Consider the following 10,260-nt stretch of genomic DNA (forward strand, 5'->3'; position numbering starts at 1 on the left):
TGTCAGAGAGAATCTGAAGCAGAAGGAATGGAAACAACCCTGTACTACCATACAGCTCATTTACAAACAGGCTGCACAGAAAAAGGTACATAGGTTCATGTAAGCTTCTGTTCAGACAGATAACCACAATGAGCAGAAGATTCACACAAACAATTAACATATATAAAGACATGACAATCATGAAATACAAATATTTAAAAGCCCCAGTGTCGAAGTAGGCATCAAGTGTAAAATATGAAAACTGTGTAGAGTTTATCATGATCCTGGTTCTTAAACAGTTATTAACACAGTTCATTAGATAAACATCTTGCAGTCATACATTTTCTCACAGCTTTGTGAAAGTTTAATAAGTTTAAATGCATCATTGTAAAAGAAAGCATCAATAATATAAACACACCTCGGTGTATCAAAGTTACCATTACATTAGTTAATGTCACTATAACACAAGTTGTGAGAACGGATGCGTTCAACCATTGATGTGCTCACCTGCTGGAGTCACACTGTGACTGCCTCCCACCTGAGCTCAGACACCTACTGCACAGCAGCAGTCTGACCTGATTATCAGATGACACACTGACTGTTACTGATTTGTTTGTTCGATCGTTGTTGAATTTTAAAAACAATAAGATTAGTTGTTGGTCACACACACACACACACACACACACACAATGTTAAGCAGCAGACTGATTTGTGTCTAACAATGCAGTGCAATTAAAACATGGTCTTGACTACTGTTATAACGGTCTGTACATCATTATTAAGTAAGTAGTTAACAGCTTGTACATTCTGTGTGTAAAATATACACCCTTTCATGTGAAGACATGAAAATATACAACACTTCACCAAGTTCGCAAATATTCTTCATACGTTTAAATTCTTACAAGCAGAATTCAGTATGGTTCTCCCATTACTGTTCAGAATACGCCCAAATATAACTGCAGGTGTGCATTAAGGAGTAGACAGGAATCCAAAGTTGAATACACGGGCAAATATCAAATTCAGGCATGTAGGTAGAAACAGGAAACCATGAAAAGACATGAGCACTGAGCAACATAACAAACTGGCAAGGAACAAATTAAATGAACTGGGATATAAGGTGAGTGGGTGATGAGATGAGGGAAAGAGCTGCAGGTGATGAGTGGGTGGAGCAGGCAGGATCACTGCAGGACAGTCAGGTGAAAGGAGGGACAGTCTGAGGTACATCTGGTGGAGAGCTTAAGGATGGCAGGTCTGGGGAGACGGAGACATACAGTAAGCTGCTTTCACACAGAGATCCCGTCATAAACGTGGAAAGAATATCCGCCAATATGCCGCAATTGCTCATTCATGCTGAACTAAAGATTGCGGCATAATCCCGCAACCGTGTGAGCTTTCACATAGTGATTCAGCTTTCCGGGTTAGATGATGAACAAAAAAAGACCGTGACTTGTAACACAACAGCTTTGAAACCAACACGTTCTAACTTCCGACTCGTCACATATTGACGCCCTGGGTAACCTTTTAGTCACTTTTAGACGTTAAGGGCTTCACAGTCAAGTTAGCAACGCTTAGCAACAACAAATATGCAATGTCTGGTTAGACTTTCAAAATAAAACACTAGCGTTTCAAAACATCGCCATTTTGTCACAGCACGGTATTAAAGTTGTGAAACGTAATTTGGTTATGTTTAGGCCCAAAAACGACTTGGTGAGTTTTAGGAACCAAAACTACTTGGTTAAGGTTCGGAAAAATCATCATGGTTTGGGTTAAAATAACTACATACGTCAGTTAAAATGTAACTTAACTTACTTGCGTAACTTATGCAATTTACATGACTCGCTCCACTTCAATACACATATTTAACGTTGACTTTTTGTTTCACACAGGACACAAACCCCGGTCTCCTGATTCAAAGTCCGGGTTCTGGTTCTCCATCCACCTCCTTACTCAGTCTTTTCTGTTAAATATCATATACCTGCCTTTACCGTCAAAAACCGACGCTACAGGGCTTCCCCCCTGCGTTGAACTATGACGCTATAGGGATCCCCAGTGCGTTACAAACTGACGCTGATGGGTCTGGACCACGCGTCTATATGTGACTGGTTCCGGCATGCCGGCTGCGGCTTTCCACAGAGACCTCGTTCCGGCTCTGTTACTATCAACTTTCCTGACTCAGAAGTGGACATGGGACTTCTAGACATGTGTAAACTGAAATGTGAACTGACCACAAGAATCCAGATTACTGGAGTAATGTTCAGGTGTAAGGAATAAAGGCGAAGAGAGAGGTTGTTGCTGAAACCAAAGTCACAGCCACTGCTCCGGTTGAGTAAACAGACAGGTCAGTGGTTCTATGGGGAAGTTGTCCGTTGAGTTGATTAATACTGATAGAAAGATTGCGTTAAGTGTCCATTCCCTCATGCAGAGTCCTCTCGTTTTGTCAAACCCGAACCCCTTGGTTGGATAAAACTTGCCGAAGCTTGGACGTGTCTGCTGGGTCCATGTTGGCCAGATTGTTCTGTTACATTTTGTGTTTGACAGAGCCAGGAGCGGACATAGTAGACAAGCTCCGTTTGCGTCCTTTTAATCTTCCGTCAGCTCCATATCTTCCCACAGATATTGTGAACATACCACGTCGGAAATACATACATCGCGGGTCTCGGCGGAGTTACAACATTGATGGCTCATGTCAAATACGGTCCTTTTGGTCATCTAAACCAAGCTCACCGAAGAGGCTCTCATGGACTGTCGATCACAGTGTATTTACCAACCTGGCCAGATCGGTTGGCAACGATTATGGTAAAAACAATTTTTCCTTTGGATTATTTAATATACGATCTCTCTCTAATAAAGGACCTTTGGTGTACGATCTACTGTCTGACCGTAAGTTTGACTTTCTCGACGACTTTTTTCATCTAAACCAGTCTGTTCCCCCAGGATATAGTTATGTTTGTAAATCTCGGGATACGGGATGGGGAGGGGGGCTAGCAATACTTCATAAAGAGAAATTGAAAGTATCTCAGTTAACTTTGTCTACATATTCTTCTTTTGAAACAACTGCCTTAAAAATCAATGGTGCAATTCCTACCATCCTCACAACTATTTACCGTCCTCCCAAGAGCAATAATGCCTTCTTAACTGAACTATCTGAACTTTTGACTTATCTATCTTCCATATCTCCAAATGTAATCATTCTGGGTGATTTTAACATTCATATAGACAATGTCAGTAATGCATTTACATGTGAATATTTATCATTTAACACATTGCACACTCATACTAAGGAGCATACTCTTGATCTTGTTTTGCTGTTCTGGTATAACACCTTATAATTGTACTGTTTCTGATCTGTCCATATCAGATCACCTGCTGGTGTCCTTTTGTGGCATTTAAGGTAAACCCGTATCTTTCAATCACATTTCGGAATATTAAGAACATTGATGTGCCTACTCTTGCTGATGAACTTGCCATCTTCTCCTGTAAAATGAATTTATCTGCTGTTGATGAACTAGTTACATACTACAATGATGGACTGAACATGATTTTAGATGAATTTGCACCTGTGAAAACTCGAACTGTTTCATTTGTACACTCAGCTCCTTGGTTTACACCTGAACTACGTGAACTTAAAACTAAAAGCCGTAGGTTAGAGCGGTTATATGTCAGGTCTGGCCTTACTGTTCATAAAGAAATGTATGCTGAACATATTCGAAATTATAAAAATGCACTGTCCAAGGCTAAATCTGATTACTACTCCAACATAATTGGTAATTGGAACTCCAGGTCCCTTTTCCTGGTGGTAAACAATATTCTGCAACCACCTGATTCTCTGCCATCTGATATGTATTCCACTGACTTATGTGATAGTTTTTTGACTTTTTTTGCATCTAAGGTTGAAAAGGTACATCAGCAATTAGGCCTACTTACTGGTACTCTTCACAATGACTCCTGTAAATCTATCACTTACACACCTCCCCACTCTGTTTTCTCTAACTTTACACTACCAACTACTTCAGAGATAGTGGGTCTGATAGGTAAATCTAAATCTTCGACTTGTCAGTTAGACCCTCTACCTACTCTCCCAGTCTCTCACTTTAGTGAAAGCTTGTTTACCAGCCCTGTCGCCATTGATTACTAAAATTGTTCATGCTTCACTTGTTTCTGGTTCTGTATCTTCATCTCTTAAATCTGCTATTATTCCTCCCATTCTTAAGAAACCAGGGGTGATCCATTTAATTCTGATAATTTTCGTCCAATTTCAAATTTACCATTTATCTCTAAGGTAGTGGAAAAGTGTATTGCAGTTCAAATTCATGAACATCTTTCTAATAATAATTTGTATGAACAATTTCAATCTGGCTTTCGTCCTCACCATAGCACTGAGACTGCTCTTGTCAGAATAACCAATGATCTACTGTTGGCAGCTGACTCTGGGCTTTTATCCATACTTGTCCTTCTAGACTTGAGCGCTGCTTTTGATACTGTCTCAAATAAGATACTTCTTGACAGATTAGCTTCTATTGGTATTACTGGCACTGATCTGTCTTGGTTTAGGTCATATCTATCTGGACGCAGTCAGCGTATTCAATGAAAAGGTTTTCGATCAAGAACATCTATAGTCACTACTGGATTTCCCCAGGGTTCTGTCTTGGGCCCGCTTCTTTTCATTATTTACATGCTCCCTCTTGGTTATATTTTGAGGAAATATGGGATTCATTTCCACTGTTATGCGGATGACACCCAACTCTACTTGTCTGCCAAACCCACTGGTTCTTTCCCACCACCATCTTTGTCCAGCTGTTTAGCTGAAATTAAAGATTGGCTTTCTGCTAACTTCTTGAAGGTAAATGGCAACAAAACTGAGGCTTTGCTTATTGGCACTTGATCTGTCTTGTCTAGATCTAATTGTCTAGATCTAATTGACATTGACAATACTGTAATCTATCGTTCTTCACAGATAAAAAGTTTGGGTGTCATCATGGATAGCACACTATCCTTTGAAGCTCAAATTAATAATATCACGCAGATCGCATACTTCCAATTGCGTAATATTAACCGTCTCCGCCCCTTTCTTTCAAATAATAATACTGCAGTTCTTATTCATGCACTGGTCACTTCACGTATAGACTACTGTAATGCTCTTTTCAGAGGTGTTCCTTCCAAATTGCTACATAAGCTTCAGTTAGTTCAGAATTCTGCAGCTCTTGTTCTTTCTAGAACTCCTTATACTGAGCACATTTCTCCAGTTCTCCAGCGATTGCACTGGCTTCCAGTAAAGTATAGAGTTGAATTTAAGATCCTGCTACTTACTTATAAGGCACTTCATAATCTTGCACCCCAATACCTTACACAACTTCTCCATGTTTACACGTGCTCTCAGATCTTCATCTTCAATTTCTCTTGTGGTACGTCAGATTCGACAAAATACCATGGGTGCCAGATCTTGTAGTTATGCTGCTCCCCGCCTATGGAACTCTCTTCCCCTTGATGTTCGCAATATCGACTGCTTGTTGAACACATCTTTTTATACAAGCTTTTTTATAACATGTTATACTGAGTTTTTAATGCATTTTACCTGTATGCGGCTTGTTTGTTGTGTATTGTTTTATGCAGTGATCCCAGTGTATATTGTTTGTGAGGTGACCTTGGGTGTTATGAAAGGCGCCATTAAATAAAATGCATTTTTATTATTATTATTAATAGGCAAGGTAAAAATTGAAGTTAAGAGCAGGTGGGAGGCTAGCTAGAGTTGCTGTGGTCCAGCTAGAGTTGGCTGTGGTGGTTGGTAGAGAGCCATGAAGAAGCAAAGGAATCCTCGGACACAGGGAAAGAGAACATCAGTGAACCACAAGAGCTGGAGATAGTAAAACACCAGAGACGATTCGGCCGAAGGTACCACAAGCAACAAACCTCAATCCCTCAGCCCTCATTCCTTCATCCCTCACCCTTTATCCCCATCACTACAACCCTCGACCCTCATCCCCATGCTTTGACCCTCATTCGTTACTCCTTTCATCCTTCATCCCTACATCTGGACCGTAATCCATTCCTCCTACAAAATCTTAGCTTTCCTCCATCCGTAAGATGCAATAAAATATTCTAAATCACAGAATCATTGCAGTTCGTTCTTCCTGTGAACGGTGTTATGATGGCTCGATAAACCAAATGGGGATCATCGTAATTGATGCTTGATAATTCTTCTCAAGTTTCATTGTTCAAACTTCAACATCATCATTAACAACGATACAGCTACTGGCCTGCTCTGACACCAGATTAAATAACATGTATGGACTTCTTGTTACTTGCTCTGTAGTCTTTGGTCCTGTAATTTTAATTTCTTTTCACTTACATGAAGATTCTTAAAGTTTTTTTTCTTCTTCTATGTGCACTCTTCATCTAGCTCCTCTGCTAAACTTTTCTTTCGGGGTTTGCTTTGAAGTCTTACAGAACAGATTTAATCTGAGCCCTAAATCTAAAATATTCTACTGTTGTTAACTGTGCTATTGTATATATTTTGCAGTGTACCCATGGATTTACAGACAACTACCACAGGATCACTTTGATACTGAAGAAAACTAAAAACAAGATCCTTATCTATTTCTAAGTGGAGTTTTGGACGTTTAGTCACGACGGACAAAAACAGAATGTAACAATTGTAGATTAAAGCCCTCAGACTGACAGTATGTGGAAACGAGGTGCGATCTGTTTGACTGTTTATGGGGTTCATACTTAACACTAAGTGTTGTGTACTGACTGTTGTCTGAGAGTCGGTGTGGACTGATATATTTACAGTGACGCTCCAGAATCTGTTCTATTAGAGAACTTAAAACTAAAGAAAAGATTCAGTCGTCATTCACTCAAAGCAGGAAATGTAGACTGTATCCAAACTTTAGACAAAGACTGAACAAACTTGCGTATCTGTCCATCCTGATGTGTGATGTCACAGAGTCTGAGGGGAGGTCATTATCGTCCTCAGCCCTCTGTGCACCAGTGGAACCAGTGCTGAGGTCTGCTCAGGCTGATTGGTCTCACTGGTTGACAGCTCTGACTGTAATTTGCTTCAGAGGGAATTAGGGGAAACTGTGGCTAATGTGAAGAGGCCTCAGGGACAAACATGTTGACAGGCTGAAATGACCTTTGACCTGAGGGACTTGGTATGGTGATGTAACAGCCTCTGCAGGGTTTCCATGAACTTCAACTGAGAATAAACTTAGTTTGCCAAAATTTTTATTCTTGAGCATCACTTGTTGATTCGGATTTTGAGAACCTGACTATAAGGAACAATAACAACACATTTTATTTCTATGGTGCTTTCGGGACACTCAAAGACACTTTACAGTAAAACCAGCTCATGGAAATCAAAAATTAACATCTCAAATGATTAGAATATTAGAATAACGAATGTATTAAACAGAAATGTCGACCTGAGAAGAGCCTTTAATCTGTCAGTCTGGTAGTTCACACAACCACTATCGTGGAGAAGACTTCTGACTTGACAGTTATCCAGAAGAGGTCCAGAGGTTAAGCCACAGAAGGTCCCTGCTGAAAGGGCTGGCTGTTTACAGAGTGCTGTAATCAAAGCATATTCATGGAAAGTTGACTGGAAGGTTAAAGTGTGGCAGGAAAAGGTGCACAAGCAAAAGGGATAACCGCAGCCTTGAGAGGATTGTCAAACAAAGCCCGTTCAAGTACTTGGGGGAGCTTCACAAGGAGTGGACTGAGGCCGCAGTCAGTGCACCAAGAGCCACCAGGCACAGAAGGCTCCGGGAATTGAACTACATTCCTAGTGTCAAGTCACTCCAGCGTGAGAAGCTCCTATTGGGCTAAGGAGAAACAGAACTGGACCGTTGCTCAGTGCTCCAAAGTCCTTTTTTCAGATCACTAATATTTACATTTCATATGGAAATCAAGGTTCCAGAGTAGGACGAGTGTAGAGGACCAGAATCCAAGTTGCTTAAAGTCCGGAGACGCTGATTTCATTTTCCAGCAGGACGTGGCACCTGCCCACAGGGCCAAAACCACTAGGAACTGCTTTGCTGACCATGGTGTTACTGTACTCGGTTGGTCAGCCAACTCACATGACCTGAACCTCATAGAGAATCTATGGGCTGTTGTCCAGACCAACAAAACAGACGAGCTGAAGGCCGCAATCCAAGCAGCCTGGGCTTCCCAACACCTCAGCAGGGCTGCGAATATTTAATTCAACCCGTTGAACCCGGCGTAACTTTTTAACTCTGGGGACCTATTTAGCGTGATTTTTGTAATGTAAAGCTCCATATTTGTATAGCGCCTTTTCACTACATCTGCATTCACCATTCACTCACATTTATACACTGAGCCTAAGTGCTCAAACAGAAACTAACATTCACATACATTCTGGCACAACAGCCACCAAGGGCAATTCGGGGTTCAGTACTTCAAGGAGCCGCCAACCTTCAACCCTCCGGTTAATGGGCAACCCGCACTACCTCCTGAGCCACAGCCGCCCCACTTTTTTCAACACTAAAGCATTATTTGTCAGGTGACGTAGGTCAATTATAAGTCAACTATTTAAAACAAATAGTTGACTTAAATTACATCACTTAACTCTTGAGGGATGGATGGAACTTCCATAACTAACCCACTTATTTTAACCCAAACCATGATATTTTCCTAAAGCTAACCAGGAAGTTTGTGCCTAAACCTAACCAAACAACAAGTGTTTAACATTGTTTAGCACATGTTTTATTTTGTAAGTCTAACCGGACGTAGCATATTTATTTTTTTAACCATGGAGCACTGCACATGTGCTTGGTCATTGGGCATTGTTTTTTAACGCCCTGGATACCCCTTAGCGATGTTTTTTGACATGTAGGGCTCGGGGGTCAAGTTAGCAACAATAAGCATGCAACGTCCGGTTAGGTTTTAAAGATTAAAGCAGTGGTAAACTTTGTGATACTTTGTGGTTCAGTCAACAAAACTACTTTGTTGCGTTTAGGAAAATATAAAATTTTTTTTCATACACAGCGTTAACATCATTGGGTCGACAGTAAGAGGCGTCGATGTTTTTTTCAGAATTCACTCAGTCAACCTGACACACTTTACGACAGAATTTAAACAGACTTTTACAGATGATTCAGACTTTGGACATGTTCAGTTCATACATTGCAGAGTTAAAGAGTGGCTGGCATGTCAGCAATTTTAATGATAAAACAATTTGCAGCACACTGACTGCACTTTTCATATCTGCTTTGTAATACTCAAAAGCATTCCTCAAAAAGAAAAGTTCATCAGAGAAGCAAGGTGAGGAGTGCAGGTACTGACAGCTTTTTGTCTGGTTTAGAACCAGAAAAACAAATTTAAAGAGTTGTCATTTAAGTGTAAAGATTTAAAAGTTCAATTTCAATTCAATTTTATTTATATAGCACCAAATCACAACAACAGTTATCTCACAGCGCTTTTCATAAAAGAGCAGGTCTAGACCGTACTCTATGATGCTATTTTATCCAAAGCGACTTACAATTGCTATATATGTAAGAGGTCGCACACCTCTGGAGCAATGAGGGGTTAAGTGTCTTGCTCAGGGACATATTGGTGTGCCACAATGGATTCGAACCCAGGTCTCTCACACCAAAGGCATGTGTCTTATCCATTGCGCCATCACCACAGAAGCCCAACAGTTCCCACCAAGAGCAGCACTAGGCGACAGAGGCAAGGAAAAACTTCCTTTTAAGAGGCAGAAACCTCGAGCAGAACCATGACTCAGGGTGGGTCGGCCATCTGCCTCGACCGGTTGGGGGTGAAGGAGAGAGAGAGAGAGAGGGGGAGAGAGAGAGAGAGGGAGAGAGATATTTATAGTAGTGTTAATGGTAACAATCGTAATGATTATAATAACAATAATAACAATAGGACTAGTAACAATAGTCGTTGCAGCAGAGGGTGTCGAGCAGGAACACGGGGGCAGCAGGTGACCCGCAACCACAGATCCAGACTCCACAGCTCCAGAGCCAGAAACACCTGCAGGAAGTGATAGGAGGAGAGAGGAGAGGGACGAGAAAGCACAAGACTACCAGAAAGGGGAGAAGTTGTGTTAGTAACATGCAATAATGGGATGAGGTTGCATACAGAGGGAGAGGAAGTAGAGGAGAGAGGAGCTCAGTGCATCATGGGAAATCCCCCGGCAGTCTAGGCCTATAGCAGCATAACTAAGGGATGGTTCAGGACTCACCTGAGCCAGCACTAACTATAAGCTTTATCAAAGAGGAAAGTCTTAAGCCTACTCTTAAATGTGGAGATGGTGTCTGC

The sequence above is a fragment of the Micropterus dolomieu genome, linkage group LG17 (genome assembly GCF_021292245.1).
Source record: "Micropterus dolomieu isolate WLL.071019.BEF.003 ecotype Adirondacks linkage group LG17, ASM2129224v1, whole genome shotgun sequence".
Taxonomy (NCBI): Eukaryota; Metazoa; Chordata; class Actinopteri; order Centrarchiformes; family Centrarchidae; genus Micropterus; species Micropterus dolomieu.